This window comes from Talpa europaea (genome assembly GCF_964194135.1).
Source record: "Talpa europaea genome assembly, chromosome: 1".
In the NCBI taxonomy this organism is placed as follows: Eukaryota; Metazoa; Chordata; class Mammalia; order Eulipotyphla; family Talpidae; genus Talpa; species Talpa europaea.
Genome location: NC_140073.1, coordinates 80,964,198 through 80,981,590, shown reverse-complemented (window position 1 = coordinate 80,981,590; position 17,393 = coordinate 80,964,198).

Here is a 17,393-nt window from a genome sequence, read left to right as displayed (position 1 = left end):
CCTGAGCTGTGCTTTTTAGTTCCTATTCCCTGGTCTGTGACCATCCTTTGTGTTCCATATCCTACCCTCTCATCCTCCTTTTAAGCTCCAGCCCTCACTGTGGCAGCCAGTTGCACATGCATATAACCTGAGCTCCTTGCCTTAGTTACACCGTGTGCCTCTTGAGCTCTGCCCAGAGTCTGCATTACCACATGGGGAGATCTGGATGCCCACTCAGCTATGCTGGCACATACACAAATCCAGAAGTGCAAAAGGAGTTAACTCCCTGCAAGGAGGGTTTTTTTTTTTCTAAAGATTTATTTATTTTTGCATGCAAGAACTGGGGTACAGGCCAGAGGTGTGGGAGGTAAAAGTATTTACCAGAGACAGAGTGGGGAACAGAACAGCAGATCTACTGAAATACACTGCTGAGGGGAACAGCAAGTGAGAGGGGAGAGGTCTGCTGTGCCATGTGGGTTGCTCCCCGGCCAGAGATGGAATTTGTGCTGCAGTGGCTGCAGACAGCTTCATAGGCTGTGTCTTAAGCCCTTGCACCACCAGGGAGCCCGTGCAAGGAGGGTTTTAATCAACAGAGACAGGAGCTGGGGACAGACACTCTCCTCCTCAACATGTCTGTGGGACAGCTCTAAGAAGCAGTCTACACAGTTCCTTAGATGGCCCCAGTTGCCCATACTTAATAAAGTTGGCCCTTGGGTTGGCTTTCTCTTCCTTCCTATTTCATTTCTCAGACCCTTAATTCTTTTCCTGGGTATCACTTCTAAAATAAATTAAATTAATCAAAAACTAGTCTCAGGCTGTGCTTTTGGCAAACCACATTAAGACCACTCCTGTCACATGGTCTGTGAATTGACAGAGAGTTATGATGATTGACAAGAGAGTTATGAGGCTGAGTCTTTCCTGAGAGATTCATGATCACTCCCTACAGCCCTCAGGATTTAGAAACAACCTGGGTTTGAACCCTGCTTCTGTTTGCATGCTAAATAATCTTAGATAAAACACACAACTTCTTTGCAACACAAATTTTCTCACCTATAAAAAGTGAAAAATAAAGAGCAGCACCCTCCCAGGGTGAAACTCTATACAAAGGTTAATTGTGTGCCTGTGTTCTAACCAAGCCATTACTAGGCCATAGCAAAATATTCCAAAGTGTGTATATACAATTCAGTAGCCAGCAGTAAAGTGTATTTATACAACTCAGTAGCCAGTAGTGTTTTTTAAATTTACATAAAATATAATTAAATGGAATGAAAAGTTCAGTTCCTCAATTACAATAACCATATCTCAAGTGCTTAATGATCGCATATGACTAGTGGCAAATATACCAATGTTCGATAACATTGATATAAAATACTTCCATCGGGCCTCCCTTGTGTGGTGCAAAGGATAAAGATGCAAACTATTAAGCTATCTGCAGCACAAGTTCCACCTCCGGCCAGGGAGCTACCTGCATGGCACAGCAGACCTCTCCTGACTCTCCTGCTACTCCCCTCAGCAATGTATTTCAGTCAATCTCCCTGTTCTGTTCCCCGCTCTGGTGAATCCACTCACCTTCCACACCTCTGGCCTGTACCCCAGAAATCTTGTATGCATAAATAAGTAAATCTTTTTAAAAAAATACTTCCATCATTCCATAAAGTTCCATTGTACAGCATTGCTATTCATTGCTCTTATTGCCAAGAGAAGATAAGGCCATGTTAGGGGGAGGGGACAGATGTCATGGATGTCACGTCTTTAATTCTCTGAGACTGTGCTCATTAATCAGCTCTTCAATAATATTTCTTTCTGAACCTTTCCATCTAATGAGGGTCCAGCCCCATTCTGATGGCCCCTCTGCTTCTGCCTATACTGAATCAAAGCACATGCCCCTTGGTGGACTAGGCACCACACTTTTGAGCAAGAGAATGCTGCCTTCTCACTCACGGTATGGCAGTGAAAACAGGACACAAACAAAAAACCAAAGTGAGTTCATCCACACAGCTTGTCACAGAACTCCCAACTTCTGACTGCTCTGCCTCAGAAGACATGGCACAGGTAGCACAAGGGATTTAAAAATAGAAAATCCACTAGGCTCAAATGCTGTTCCTTCTTGACCTTTTGAGGGTAGAATGATTTTCCACTCAGTACAGTAGGTGTCCCCACACTTCTGACTCACTCATAAAACCAACAGGTGACAACAGCATAGTTTCTGGTACAAATGGGCCTTGGGAAATTGTGAAGTGGAGAGTTTGTCTTCTAGACATTCTTGGTTGCAGGGTCTTTAAGCACCCACTGCTCTCATACAGGCCTGAAATCCACCTTTCAGGACTAGACCTGGGCCTGTGCACACTCACAGGGTTAAGAGACTTGATGTTTTTCTGCCTTGACCTTCCCAACCATTAACATCACTGTGTTTGGAAGCTACCCACATGGCGCAGCAGACCTCTCCTGTCTCACCCACTGCTCCCCTTAGCAGTGTATTTCCGTTAGTCTGCCTATTCTGTTCCCCACTCTGTCTCTGGTGAATCCTCTCACCCCCCACACCTCTGCCTATACCCCAGTTCTTGTATACATAAATAAATAAATCTTAAAAAAAAGAAAAATCACTCAATTAAATAAAAAATAAAATTAAAAATAAATATTTTGAGAGGCAAAACCTTAATCCAATAGTTTCCCCAAGTGGAAATCTATTTGTTGATCTGAGAGTAATCCATTATCATTAGAAACATCTCCTGTGTTTACATCTCCCTTTACCTCCCAGGTTCACATGCATGTATAGAGCAACAATTGTGCAGCTTGTAGAAGTCAAAAACAGCTCTTCATAAGAAAAATGTAAAGTGGGTTTACCCTGACTTCACCTGGTCTTCCACAGGGCAAAGCCAAGCAGCCACCACAGCTGACTCAGGCAAGGGAAGAAGGTGGGAGCTGTTCTCAGGCACACACTCTGGATCTCCCTGCTACCCATTCTTCTCATTTCTTATGTTGTCACAATTTCAATATTTGATACCCTTAGATCTGACATGCTCTTCTTCTCTCTGCTTGTATTAGCTCTTTATGTCCACCTTTCTCCTCAATTCCTGGCTCTGGAAAATTCTTAGTGTCAGCTCCCCACCTGTCATCCCACATCACTTGTCAGAGCCTAGAAATCAAGACTCAAAATAACCCAGAAAAAAATGGTAAATCAAGTAGAGACATAATCCATTAGGGGAACTGTTGATAGTTTTTGGAGTGTCTCTCACGTTACACTAATACCAAAACCTGAGCTAGATTACACAGCTTAAAAATTTTGGTTTTGGAGTCAGAGGGTGTGAGTTCAATAGTGGGTTACTACATACATAGCAGCTGCAGGGCCACAGGTGACTCACTAACCTTCCTGACTTATTTCCTGAACTAAGACATGTGGCAGTATTGTCTCCAGGCCAGGGTTTTTTAGAGGATTAAAAATGGGATTAAGGGGCCTCCCCAGTGGCACAGCAGTTGAGCGCTGGGTTGCGAAGCTGCCCGTAGCCTCTGCAGCGCTGGTTCGATCCCAGGCTGCTCCCTGGCCACCAGAGGAGGATCCCATGTGGCACGCAGACCTCTCCTGCCACCCACTGCTTCCCTCAGGAGTGTACTTTGGTCCTTCTGCCTGCTCTGCTCCCCACTCTGGCTCTGGTGAATTCTCTCACCCTCCTGCGCCTCTGACTGTACCCAGTGCTTGTATAAATAAATAAATAAATCTTGAAAAAAAAAAATAAAATAAACTGATTCAAATCATCTCATTAAAAAAAAGGGATTAAGTATAAAAAACGTTTAGTATAGTGTCTTCCCATAGTTAGTGATAAATTAATGATAACAATAATTAGTAATGTTATTACCTATCAATACATTTATCATTATCATTATTAGCCTCTTAAACACTATCAGGACTCCTTGGAAACCAATTCAAATTAGCAGTCTAAAGGGATGAAAGCAAAAAAGACAAAATCTGTGCTTCTATAGAAATAAAATCTGTCCTCTTGCAAAGAGCCTCCCTGCTGCCAGGCCCACAGAAATGATTAAACTTAAGTGCCTGTTTATTTTGCCACTTTTTATCCTATTCTTCTCTCAAAAGCTCCTAAAAAAGAAATGGACGTTTATTTAATCAGTTAGCCAAGGGAAATTTTCCTTTGTAATTCATGCAACTGAGCACTATAAAGAACACGATCATTTACAAAACCAGGTGAAATGGCTCATTTTACCTTAATTTTCACCACATGCTTAAGGTGATATTTTCATGAACACAGAAGAAAGAATAAACAGAAGGATGATTCACTATTTCCTCAAACAGATTTTTGAAGTGACATTTTGCAACAAGATAGGAATTATTTCTCAAGGGAAAAAAAATTCTCATCTTTACACACAAACAAAAGAAAGAAAAACTCACAAAAGTGACATTTTTCTTCCCTGGAGAACATCTTTCTGCCTATAAGACCTGCCTTTCACCTCTACAGTCAGCTCCAGGTGTTAATAGAAAATGCTTTGGTGTCTCTAACTCCTGCAAACCATGAATCATTTCCAAACCCTGCAGAAATGAAAATTAACATCCTAAGTTTATGGGGTTGGCATTCATCTACAAAAACCAGACCTCACATTTGAATATATGTATTTCAAGACGGAAAAAAAAGGCTTAGAGAAAAGAATCCTAAATTGTTCACACAGTTTACCTCCACTCCCCCTCCTCAACCTTTAAAAACGTGCACACAACACAACTGCAACCACAGCAATCAAACACTGAACAAAGTAATTTGCTCCAACAAATCCCTTCAAATACCTAGCTAGAGAAATTCACGGGCAAATCTTTTGTCCTTCCATGTCAATAGTCATGGCAGAGGTATGGGGGCCTTAATAATTATTTGAGGATGATGGGAGAGAAAAGGGGTAGGAGTCATCCCAAATAAATATTTCACACCATTTCAACATCAATGAAGCCAATGAAAATGAATTCCATTTTGGTCTTGAAGGCCAGGTGGGCACACCCCATTCTTCATCTGACACTGAGAACATTCATGTTTTCAAAAAAATTTAATGAGTGTGGAGGAGGCAAAAACCATGACAAAGTCACTCTCAAATATACAATTACCAAGCCTGGAATCGTACTGCGGGGAGAGATTTCGGAGACAGGCTGTCCAAAATTGCTCCCTAACAACATTTTAAATTATAAATATTCCAGCACTTTCTACTGCCTTCTTCATTGACATAAAGACTCCATTCATTGTGCCCCTTAAAATACTTAATGATACTTTCAAGAAGTCTGTGCCTATTCTCTAGAAGCAAGACTAATTTTTGGCAGAAGAGTGATTGCTGGAGAAATCAACATCCTCTCCCCTCCCCCAGATCAATTGCATATTCTTGCTGTTACTCTGACCTTGTGAAGAGCTGATACTAAAGCTCAGTCTAAAACTAGGATTTCCAGGAAAAAACCAGAATACCTAGTTATATTTGAATCTCAGATATCGAATTTTTTTTTTTTTTAGTATAAGCTATTTCATGCCATGTTGTGACATACTAAAAAGTATCTGATGTTTTTCTGAAAGTCAAATTTAACTGGATGCCCTGTATTTTCCTTTGTTAATTTGGCAACCCTATTTGGAATGCCTTTGCAGTAGATTGGATTATTGCTCCAAATATTTGAATACAAATCTTCAATGGGGAAGAAGTTTAAGTTCTACTCCATGAAAAGGGATCATTCATTCATGTAACTTGCTCTGGCCTCCTGGTAGGTGGAATGTGAGTCATTCCTTGAGTTGGGTTTGGCCTTGTAAATTGCTTTGGCCAAAGGGATATTAGTAGATGTGATAAATCAGCACAGTTAAATTGGGTTGGTATAGTTGGGCTTGAATTATCATATTCCTCTCCCATTACCATGTTCCTAGGAAGCAGTTCAAGCCCCAGAATGAATATGTCTACAACAGCCCTGGGCTGAGGTACTTCAAGGAGCTGAGCCCTGTCATATCCACTGCTTTGCTGAAGAGCTGGGCAGCCAAAAACAGCCTAGAACAGCCAACTCCTAATCAATCTGTAGTGTCTCAGACAATGAATTCGGGTGTTGTTTGTTAGGCAGCACTAAAGTATCAACTGCAAACAAAAATCTACTACAGTTGTTTTTTGAACATATGAAAAAAAATCATTGTTTCCTTAAACAACTTCTAAAAATAGTCAGAGCTTCCCTTCAGTCCTCATCTACTACAAATGCAGTAGCAGTGAAATATTAAAAGGGTTCTATAGGGGCCTTTCTTGACAAATACTGGGCTGAGGGTCTAAATAAGCTGGTTAAAACCCCCAACTCTGCTATCTGCAAGCCATTTAATTGTCGGGAAATATTAATAGATGAATCTCTCTGAGTGAATTTCCTAGCTGTGAAATGGGGATAATTCCTATCCATCTGCACATTAAAGTCAAAATGAGGAACAAATGAAACTATGTATCAAAAGTGCTTTGGTAAACTGCAAAGTACTAAATATGTATAAAGCATTGGAAACATGCTTTGCCTATAATAAGTGCAATATATGTGCATTTGCTGGTAAACAAACATATGCATACAGAAATGCATACATATATCCACTGCATAATCTTATCTAATCAACATTTTTTAGCATGGGTACTGTGCTAAGCATGGCAGACAATTACGGAGTGGGGAGGGTATTAAGGAACTGAAAGGAATTTCCTAACCCAGATGGGAAGGTCAGGAAAAGCTTTCTGAAGAAGAAAAACAAGTGAAATATTATTATTACATGCCACATTAAATTACAGTAATCTTTCTCACTCACAGGCACAGATGCCTACTGCAAAAATGATGCCATGGAATTTCTTTCATAGGTTCTGAGACATGATCATTTAACGAATGACAGCCCCTCACTCATTCCACTGTAGCTAGTTATATTTTCCCTGCATAAATATAAATGGGTGGTAAGGAGGAAAGGAAAGGAAAGCGCAAGAGCCACAAAAAAATCCTTGGAAACTCTATAAAATCAGCTTGACTGAAGCTGTCATTTTCACAAAAGCTGGATTAACTTTTTTGTGGCTTGGTTTTTTTGTTGTTGTTGCATGTAATCCATTTTTCATGTAAAAGATTTGAACTTTTCCATTTTCAATCTCTATTGTCTTTGAAAAAGTCTAAATGTATGCTTTTATCTCCCAAAGAAAAGAATCATTAATAAATTTTTCAATCAAAATCTATTTATATAACTATTGTCATTTTAAGCAGGGCTCCAGGCCTCATTACAGATAGCCAAACTGCATTTTGAAGCGTGACCCAAGATATGTGAAATTCAAACACATGGAAATTTAAGCACTAATAACATCACTAATGGCCATAATGAAGACCACATTATATGGCCAGTGAATGGATATAAAAAAAGATAAGTCTTAATAACAGTTGTATGGAAAATCAATCAACATTTATTGAGAACATATATACATTGAAATGTTGGCTATTTAAACCTGAGCAGAATACATTTCCTACACTCCAGGAATTCATAGTTCAATGCAGGAGACAGGCAAGCACATGTGCAATTACAATACAGTAGCAGGCACTTAACAGAAATAAAAATTACTGTTGTAGATTATATTACTATAGGAAGTATAGTAATAGACTTTAGAGACAGAGGACAGAGCATCAAAGAACTTTATAGAAGGACCGAAGGGATTTACAGAGAACAGTCAATTTTGTATAACACCAGACTCTTATGGCAAAAGCTACTGAGACCCAGTTAACATGAGTGCACCTTTTCCTTCCTAACAGAACCCCTCCATGTTCAGATAGCTCCAGACCAAAGGGATAATTCAAGCTGAATTGTCAAGGTCACCCCTTCCCCGTTTGCCGGTTTAGGAGCAACCATGTGACCCATTTCTAGCCAATGAGATAAGTGGAAATCTATTGAGCAGCTTCTGGAAAAAAATTTCTACCTAGTTAATAACAAAGAGGAAAGCTCAAGAAAAAGCCTGATTCACCACTTCTGCCTTTCTGCATTTGTACACTACCCAACGAAAAATAGACATCACCTACCCAATTTGGACTACAGAAAGAAAAGAAGAGGACAAAACAACTTTGAGTTATAAAACCAATCCTGGAGCCACCATTTCCAGACTTCCTGTTAAGTAATGAGTTCCTGCACTGGGTAAGTCACAGTTCCAGTACTCTGCTGCTTGTTTCCAACACTTGCAACTCCACAGAGTGAAAAGATGATTGAAACCCTATCCCTGACATCATGGACCCACAGTCTAATCAAGGAACTTACAGTTTAGGGACATTTGGTCTGGGTCTTGAAGTATGAATAGGAGGACACACTGAAAACAGATGAGGTAGTGCAGTCCAAGAAAAATGCACAAAGCATAAAAGATAAAGAGGTGGCAGGTCATGAAGGACTCAGGCCATACTAAGGTATGTAGGCTTCATGCTGCAGGAAATAGGAAATCATGACAAGCTTTAAGCAGAGGTTAATTGTATAGCACTCACTTATATACTGTGAAATATGGACAAGCAGGAAGACCAAAAGAAAGATGTCAGCTAGGAGACTGCTTCACAGAGAATCTGGGAAGACATTCTTTAGCAAGGTCTTTTGGCTTCATTTGTTTGTTTGTTTGTTTAGAGAAAGAAAAAGTTTATTGAGGAGAAAAGGAACAGAAATATTTGCTAAAATTTTACCCTGACTTTTCACATAGGTTAAGCCAACTTCCTCTGAATCTTCTGTCAATTTCACCTATGCTCAATGATTCTCAACTGAAATTAGTATTTGTCATTTAAATTCTCCTCTCAGAATGTAATTTACTTGACTCTAGCATCAACAATCACTCCAGGAAATTTGCTCTACTTTGTAGGGACAAATGGCATTAAAAATATCAAAAACAAACGAGCAAACAAAAAACAGGAGCAATTCAGGGCTGAATTGTTTCTCCACGCAAGCAAAGAGGCTTAGCAAATAGAACACAGGGATGCAAAATACAGAGGCTGTGTGTAGTGCTCACAAGCTCTGCAGTGGAGACGAGCCTTTCCTTCGACCATGAGCAGCAGCTGCCACCCTAACTGTGTAATTTAAAAGGTTGCAAAAGATGTCCTTCGCCATTGGAAATTCTTAAATTCCACAATCCTAAAATAAGAACAGTAATATTCATGTCATACTCTACACTAAGCACCTGTAGGGTATGACATGAATATTACTAGCAACCCTATACAATATACTAGCAACCCTATACTATATACTAGCAACCCTATACTATATTACTAGCAACCTTATACTATATACATTATTTTACCATGCTGTACAAATGAAAAAACTAGTGCACATATTCTAAAATGATCTTGGTCAAGTTCACAATAAAATGCAGCAGAAACAAGATCAGAAGCCAGGCCAAGATAACCTCAAAACCACTGTGTTTTTAATAATTTTTCCAAAATATTCTATACTGACATGATGAGTTTGGAAATTTCAGAAATACAGAATAAATATAAAGAATCTTACTGTGTAAGTCTCACATCTGCACTACAAATTATGAGATTATGCTGGCTTTTACTTTCCTCTTTATCTCTAGACATAAAGACATACATATTTTCTTCTTAAATTGTGTGCAAATATGCTTTCTCATTTCTCATTGACATCTAATGCTTCATACACCTTTGTACCAGGTACTAAATATCTTTCTTGGGGCCTCCCTGGTGGCGCAAGGGTTAAGACACAGCACAATGAAGCTATCTGCAGCCACTGCAGCATGAGTTCAATCCTTGGCCAGGGAGGTGACCCACATAGTGCATCAGACCTCTCCTGTCTCACCCACTGCTCCCCTCAGCAGAGTATTTTAGTACATTTGCCTGTTCTGCTCCCCATTCTGTCTCTGGTGAGTTGTCTCAAACCCTGCATCTCTGGCCTGCAACCCAGCTCTTGTAAACATGAATGGATAAATCTTTAAAAATAAAATAAATAAATATCTTTCTGAGCATTTTCTATTCCCCTCTTATGGGTAGATTTTCATGAGGTTTCATTTTTTAATATAAATAATACTGTGCCTGTTATCTTTTGGATTGGCTTGGGTAAGATGATTTGCAAAGGGAATACAATGTATTTTCCAGTATCTGTCAAATATTATTAAAATGCTTTGCCATTTAAAAAAATCAGCTATTCATACTCTCAAAGCCCTCTATCAGGAATCATTTATTCCATACAATTCTGCTGAGATGATTTTTTAAACCATTAAACATTATAGTAAAAAATTCTTATATATTCTAGTATTAAATTCTTAAAAACATTGAACATGGTATTAATATTTGCCATATTGATTTCTTCACTGATGCCTGAGTTGTCCACTTTTCTATTGGGATTTCAGTGTTTTATTTACCAATGTGTATAGTCTCCTTGTATATCAATATCTTCCACCTATTTTCTGACATATTTGTCAGCTGATGTCTCTTGAAAAACAGCAAATATTAGAATTTTTTGTTCTGTCTTTCCTACCATTTATAGAGAACATAAATACTATGATGGGAACCTGACAGGAAGAGACTTTGGACTGAAAAACTGACACAAAAGATTTTCTAGTATCAGTTGGTCTGTCAAGGTCACTTGATTAGCCTGCGCCCTGGTGACAGAGCTTGGGATGCAGGTGACCAAATCTGATTATTGAAGATGTGAGGAACCACCATGAGGAGGTGATACTCACACTGCCTATGGGCAGGTTGGTAGTTAGACCAGCTTCACAGCAGGGACCTGAAGGCTTATCGCCTTCTGCCCCTACATGCTGACAACTGATACATGACCAAAAGTGTTCTCCATTCCACATATGCGATAGTTTATTGACTTGCTTTACTTTTGTGTTTCTGGAGACTTTTCTCCCAAAGTACCACTGAGATATTGTTACTGGATTTTGGGTTCTTGAGTTCTCTGAGAAACAGAAATAATGGAGACTCTAATACTCCAGGTAGCAAGCAAGGACTTATAAAAACTTATTCAGCATAAGGGAGTCAGAATCAGGGACAGGATCCTTAAGTTGTTTCCTGAAAAACAGGTGGAGGTTCTATGTAAGCAGTTTTAATCCAGTATCGTTTTAAAGGTCTGGGGTTCTTTTATTGTTCCTCTTCCCATGAGGTCATTTCATCTCTCAAACTTGTGATTTCCTCTTGGTGGTGTCCTCTTCATGTTGGATTCCATATCATTAGCCTAGAGTGTCATTAGTCTAAAGTATTTGTTAATGATAAAAACTTTATTTCATCTAAAGTGCGAATCAGGGAGGAGTTCCTTCTTAGAGCGAGGGACAGTCACTGTCAGTGTGGGCAGGTGAACTTGGGTTGCCTCTCCAATAGAGAAAATGCTTCTTTCTACTTTATAAGTATCTGGTCAGCTTCGGCCTGAGTCAATGTACATTATCAAGGAGTTTCCTGAGACTTAGCCCACACTTACTCCTGCCTAACACAGCCAGATGTCATTTCATTCTTTTCTCATCAACTCATTTAAACAAATATTTATTGGCAAATATCTATCTGCCAGGAGCTGTGATGGGAAAAGAAAATGATAAGCAAAAATGAACAAAATCCTAATTTCCTAACCTTGTGAATTCTGGTGAGAGCAGCAGACACATTAACACATAACCATACAAATAAAGGCTGGAGCACAGTGTCCTGGTGAAGCATAGAAGACATACAGTTGAAGAGGTAGACTTTGGTGACCACACAGAACCCTGAACTAGAAGCCGCCACTGACCTAATCATATTTGGGCTTTAGAAAGTCACTCTGGCTGTTGGAATGAGAAAATGGGGGGGGGGGGAATATGGGAGGGAGACAAGAAGGAAGGTAACTCAACATTTGGAACCTGTTTTATGACCTGGGAGGAGCAATATAAGTAGCTTGTACTAGGTCAGATGGAAAAATTGAGCTTGTTCATGTTCCTGCTTCCTGCTACTCCTCTGCATTGTTGAACCAGGTCCCTCACATCCTAACAATATTGATGAGTGGGGAAATAGTGCTCAGCAGGAAGATGGGGGCCACCTACAAATACTATCGTGGCTGCCACCTTAAGGACAAAACTAAGCTAAAGTGCACTTTTTCTGGAGTTAGTTCACTGACTGATGGTAAGAAGTCAGCTATTAACAGACAACTATAAATGAGAGACATTCTGTAGGGTAGGGGGAGGGCAGGAAGAGCACAAAGGACTATGGTGATGGTGCATGGGTGAACTGGTGGTGGGAATTCTATGGGGACTACACCCTAGAAGAGAAAGCACACTGTAAAAATAATGAATTGATTGATTTTAAAAAGTAAATCAGCTATTTAATACATGAAGCCAATTGTGTCTTTGTGTGGTGTTTTCTGACACCAGATGATACACTGCTCCAAAACTAATCAATTCTCCAATTCTTTTTTTTTTAAATAGAGGCATGTTTTATTTATTTATTTATCTGTTTCTTTGTTTGTTTTGTTTATACATGCACTGGGTACAGTCAGAAGCACGGGAGGGTGAGAGAATTCACCAGAGCCAGAGCGGGGAGCAGAGCAGGCAGAAGGACTGAAGTACACTGCTGAGGGGAGCAGCGGGTGGCAGGAGAGGTCTGCACGCCATGTGGGACCCTCCTCCGGTGGCCAGGGAACAGCTGGGGATCGAACCTGTGCCGCAGAGGCTGTGGGCAGCTTCGCAACCCAGGGCTTAACCGCTGCGCCACCAGGGAGGCCCCCAATTTTCCAATTCTTTAACTGAATGTTGCACAATTCAGTTCTGACACTAACAGCCCAGACTTACACGGATCCCACAAGTTGAGGACAAACTTCTTCCATTCTAACTTCACAGAGTTCGTACAGATCACACAAGTTAAAAGGCAGCCCTACAAACCTTGCCTCATTCCAGATGCTGGTCACAAGTCCTAATCCCCAGGCTACTAGCACTTCTGTCTAACTTGGCTACATAAAGATCAAATATATATGTATTTGTATTATATGCACACTTTTATTTTCCCAGTACTGACAAGGTTAGCTCCCTGCCTCTTGTTGTAAGACAAACCATTAAAAGCAAATATTTCCTCCAGATAGAAGAAGTAATATCACATTGGGAATTCATACTGTTATTCTAGAATCAATTTGGGGTCTGCTAAAATGCCTTGATAAATTCAAAAAAGATGTTTATTGAGTGCCTACTCTATAGGAAGTACTGTTCCCATGTTTCTATCATTATTATTTATTGATAAAATTACAAATTTTACACGCTGATAGAACTTATAATATACTGGGATATCTATATGAACATTCTCCAATGGAAAGATAAGTGAATATAAGTTTATATTCACACATACATTTATAATTTCAGATAGCATTGTAAAGAACAAAAGTAGGATAACTGGATATAAGTGGGGTGGGGGGAACTGCTCTAAATAGACAGGTTAGAGGAAGCCTCTCTGAGGGATATTTGAGCTGAACCTGAACCTTGAGAGAGAGGAAACCATACAAATATATTAGGAAAGAGAATTCAAAACAGAGGAAGAAAAAGAGTAAGAACTTTGTGTTTGCATTCATTATGGTAACAGTTATAACAAACAGTCCTGGAATCACACTGACATAACACAATAAAAGCATATTTCTCTCTTTGACTAGAGCACAGTCCAATGTAGGCCTCAAGAAACAGGGGGAAGGAGGTACTTTATTCCACAAAATCTCTAAGAGACTCAGACTCCTTTCAAAAGGTCTCACCTTTCTCTGCACTTAAGTAGTAGGTGGAGAAAGAGAACGTAAGCTGATATTTGGACAATCTATGGACTGTACCTGGAAAGGATGCACATCATTTCTGTCCACATTCAGTTGGCTATAATTCAGACACCCGCCTGTGAGGAAAACAAGCAAGTAAGTGTGTGGTCAGAATGAAAGGAAAATGGTTTAGTCAACAACTGTCCAGTTGTTGCCACAGGTGAGAGTTGAAATCATCTTGATTTGTGCACAAAAAAAAGAGTACACAAAAGAGTATGGATTGTATTTTATTTGAAAACAGAATGCTGATTACATATGATTCAATTTGAAGAAGATCACTCTGGCTACTGTGTAGAAAACAAATTGGAAGGTATAAATAATAAAAGAATGAAATGTTTACACTATTCCAGATAAAGAAGGGCATTGAGGCTTTAGTCATGGAGATAAGAAGAAGGTGGGGTTAGTATGTTTTGAAGGAATTACAAAAAAGGGATGTCCATAAAAAAGAGAGATTCCAGGGCCTCCCCTGGTGGCCAGGCAGTTGAGCACCACACTGTGAAGCTGCTTGCAACCTCTGCAGCAGCACCTATTCGATCCCAGCCGGCCTGCAAGGGTCCCACATGGCGAGCAGACCTCTCCTATCTCGCCCGCTGCTCCCCTCGGCTGTGTATTTCGTCAGTCTGCCTGTTCTGTTCCCCACTCTGTCTCTGGTGAATCCTCTCACCCTCCCGCACATCTGGCCTGTACCTTGGTTCTTGTATAAATAAATAAAATATTAAAAAAAAAAAAGAGAGAGGGAGAGAAATTCCATGTTCCACGCCCCACCTAATGAAGGGTGGAGCTGAAGGGTAAGAGGAAGCTAGAGAAGACTTGGACTGAGCACTTGGAAAGAATACTTGCAGGAGAAGAGAAACATATGAAGGAAGGAGCACTTGCTTCTCAGCATTGGACTTGCACCAGGGACTTGGGGCACATGGAAAGAAACACATGGAATCGAGACATATAGAGACATTTGGGAGAGACACAAGGGGAGGCTGACAACGGCAGCCTTTATTTTGACTTGCACTAATTTTTCTCCTTCCCACACTTGCCTGGGCCCTTCTGCCCCTTTCCTGTGTATGTAGATATGGTTCCCTGCTAGAAGGTGACTTAGACTCATAGGAATTTTTCAGACCTCAGCGGTCCCACTTCAGTTCATCCCTTACCCATGAGGGGATGAGTAACTTTGGGTGTTTTGTTGGGAAACTATTATCCTTTCCTCTCCTCCCTCTAAATCTATGCACACTAATCCTATTGAAGTTCTTTCACACTAAGAATATGCTTTGTCTTTCTACAGTAGATGTAGAACCCTTTAAGAGCATGCAAGTTTGGGGGTCTCAGGATACCCCTTAGTCTACACACTAACAATATCACTGACACAACTGCTTATAGTTTGCAGGACTTGAAGGACTCCAAGATAAATCCTTAACTTTGAGTGTGAGCCCAAAGGAAAATGGTGAAATTTCCTCAGATGAAGATCTAGGAGAGAATAGATTCAGAGTAGAAGTAGGGGAACAAGAATTTCATATTAGCCATGGTAAATGTGAAGGGTGTGAGGCATCCAGGAGGTGATGGTCCAGTGAAGAACTGGGTGCTTAAGAAAGAAGAGATTTTAGGAGTTATTGAGCTATAGATATTATTGAAAGCACGAAACGGAACTGGATGGGTTTAAGTATAAGGAGTACATGCAGTCACAGAAGTAATTCAAGGCTGATGGATTTGAAAAAGGAAATATGAAGTCACTCTTACTGTAACCATTATTTTCAATGAAGAATAAGACATTTACCACACAAGAGAGATTTATAGAAGGTGGACAGCAGATATGTGTAGAAAAGGGATAAAATCATAAACTTAGGAAAAAGAAGGGGGCTATACACAGGAAGTACAACAGAACTCTGGAAAAACAGGGCCCATTTGAGATGTGTGGTCATGAGAACAGTCTATCCAGATTGGAGTATTTCTTTAGCAGTGCTATGCTACTTGGGTGCAGACACAGGATAGGAGCATTTGGATTTTACAACATCAAGGTTTAATTCATAAGTTTAAAGCGTATTGCATAATAAGAAATGCAGCTTCATTGAAGAGAAGATTCAACCTTTGTTCTGGCAAACTCTAAGTCATCTCTACAAACTTGGTGGTCCCTCAATGATAGAAGTACCTTATGTAATTAAAAGTGCACTCCTCAAACCACACTTAATAGCTTATGGAAAAAAGGCACAGGGTGAGACTGGGAAGTCTGATAGCATCAGAATGGAGGTGCCACTGTAGAGAATTCATGAACATTTTGTCTATGGATAGAAAGTAGGGGCTTTGGTCACATGGTATAAGTCAGCCTCTAGCTAGAGTTTAACCTAGTGAACAGTCAGTTAATTAATCATTCCTACAAAATAAAGCTCCAGTAAAAACTCTAAACATTGAAACTCAGATGAGATTCCTGAGCTGTCAGTACTCCATAACTATTATCACACATCAAGGCTGAAAATAATTATCTGTCCTGAAAATAATTAAAATTGGTGTTTGGCACCCTCCTAGACTCTTCTCTATGATTTTCTTCCCCTGGCTAATTTTAATATGCCCATTTACTTGGAAAAAACATATCCATGAGAATGATAATTTTCATGAGTTCTCTGAGTCTTTCTGGCAAGTTATCAAATCTGAGGGAAGTTTTGGAAACCCCTCAGTTATGAATTGTGCTCCCCTACCAAAAAAAAATATTGTGTTAAGTCTGAGCTCTCCCAACCTCAGAATTGACCTTATTTGGAAATTGAGTCATTGCAAATTTAACTAAAGTCAAATCATACTAGAGTAAGGTGATGTTTAGTGTCCTAATAAAAGGGAAATTCAGTCTCAGACATACACACAAGGAGAATGTCATATGAGAATGAAAGCAGAGATTGGGATTAAGCTTTTGCAAGTCAAGGAACCTCAAAGATACCCAGCAAAGCACTAGAACCTATGGTAGTGGCATGGAACAGATTTTCCTCATATCCCTCAGAAGGCAGCAATGCTCCATATACCTTGATCTTAGATGTCTAGCCTCCACAACTGTGAGACAATAAATTTCTGTTGTTTAAGTCAACCAGTGTGTGGTACTTTATTACAGCATCCTGAAGGATCTAATACAGCCCTGAGTTTGCAGTTGGTGTCAGGAATCTTGCATAGACTTGGCAAGCTGGAGGACCATGCTCTCAGTCTCACAATTTGGTTAACTACAAGGAAGGGTCTAGGCTGTATGTGGATGGACATAACAACATTTAGGGAGATGGAAAACAGTAAAAACAATGGGCTGAAAGTTTCCAGTGTAATAAAATAATTATCATACTTGAGATGCTAAAAGGAAATGAGATGAAGAGAAGAGTTGGTGATCATAGTGATTGTGCAATCTCTCCTTAGAATACAAAATTTTGGAAGTTGTGTGTTTATTGATGATTACAAAATCTAACATAAGACCAGGGTGTCTGAAGTGCAATGGAAAAAACATCATTAGAAGTAAGAAGAGTCCAAACTATTGATTGATCATCTGCAGAGATGTTGAAGATCCCAAAAAAGTTGACCAAAGAATGGGGAAGAAGGGAGAGGCCAAATGAGGAAGAAGGGAAGGTGTTTTGTGAACAAGAGGAAGAGTTCAGTTGTCTAAAGGTAAAATTTAGAAAGAAGGGTATAAGACAGTAATACATGCTGATAAAACCATTAGTGAGCAAA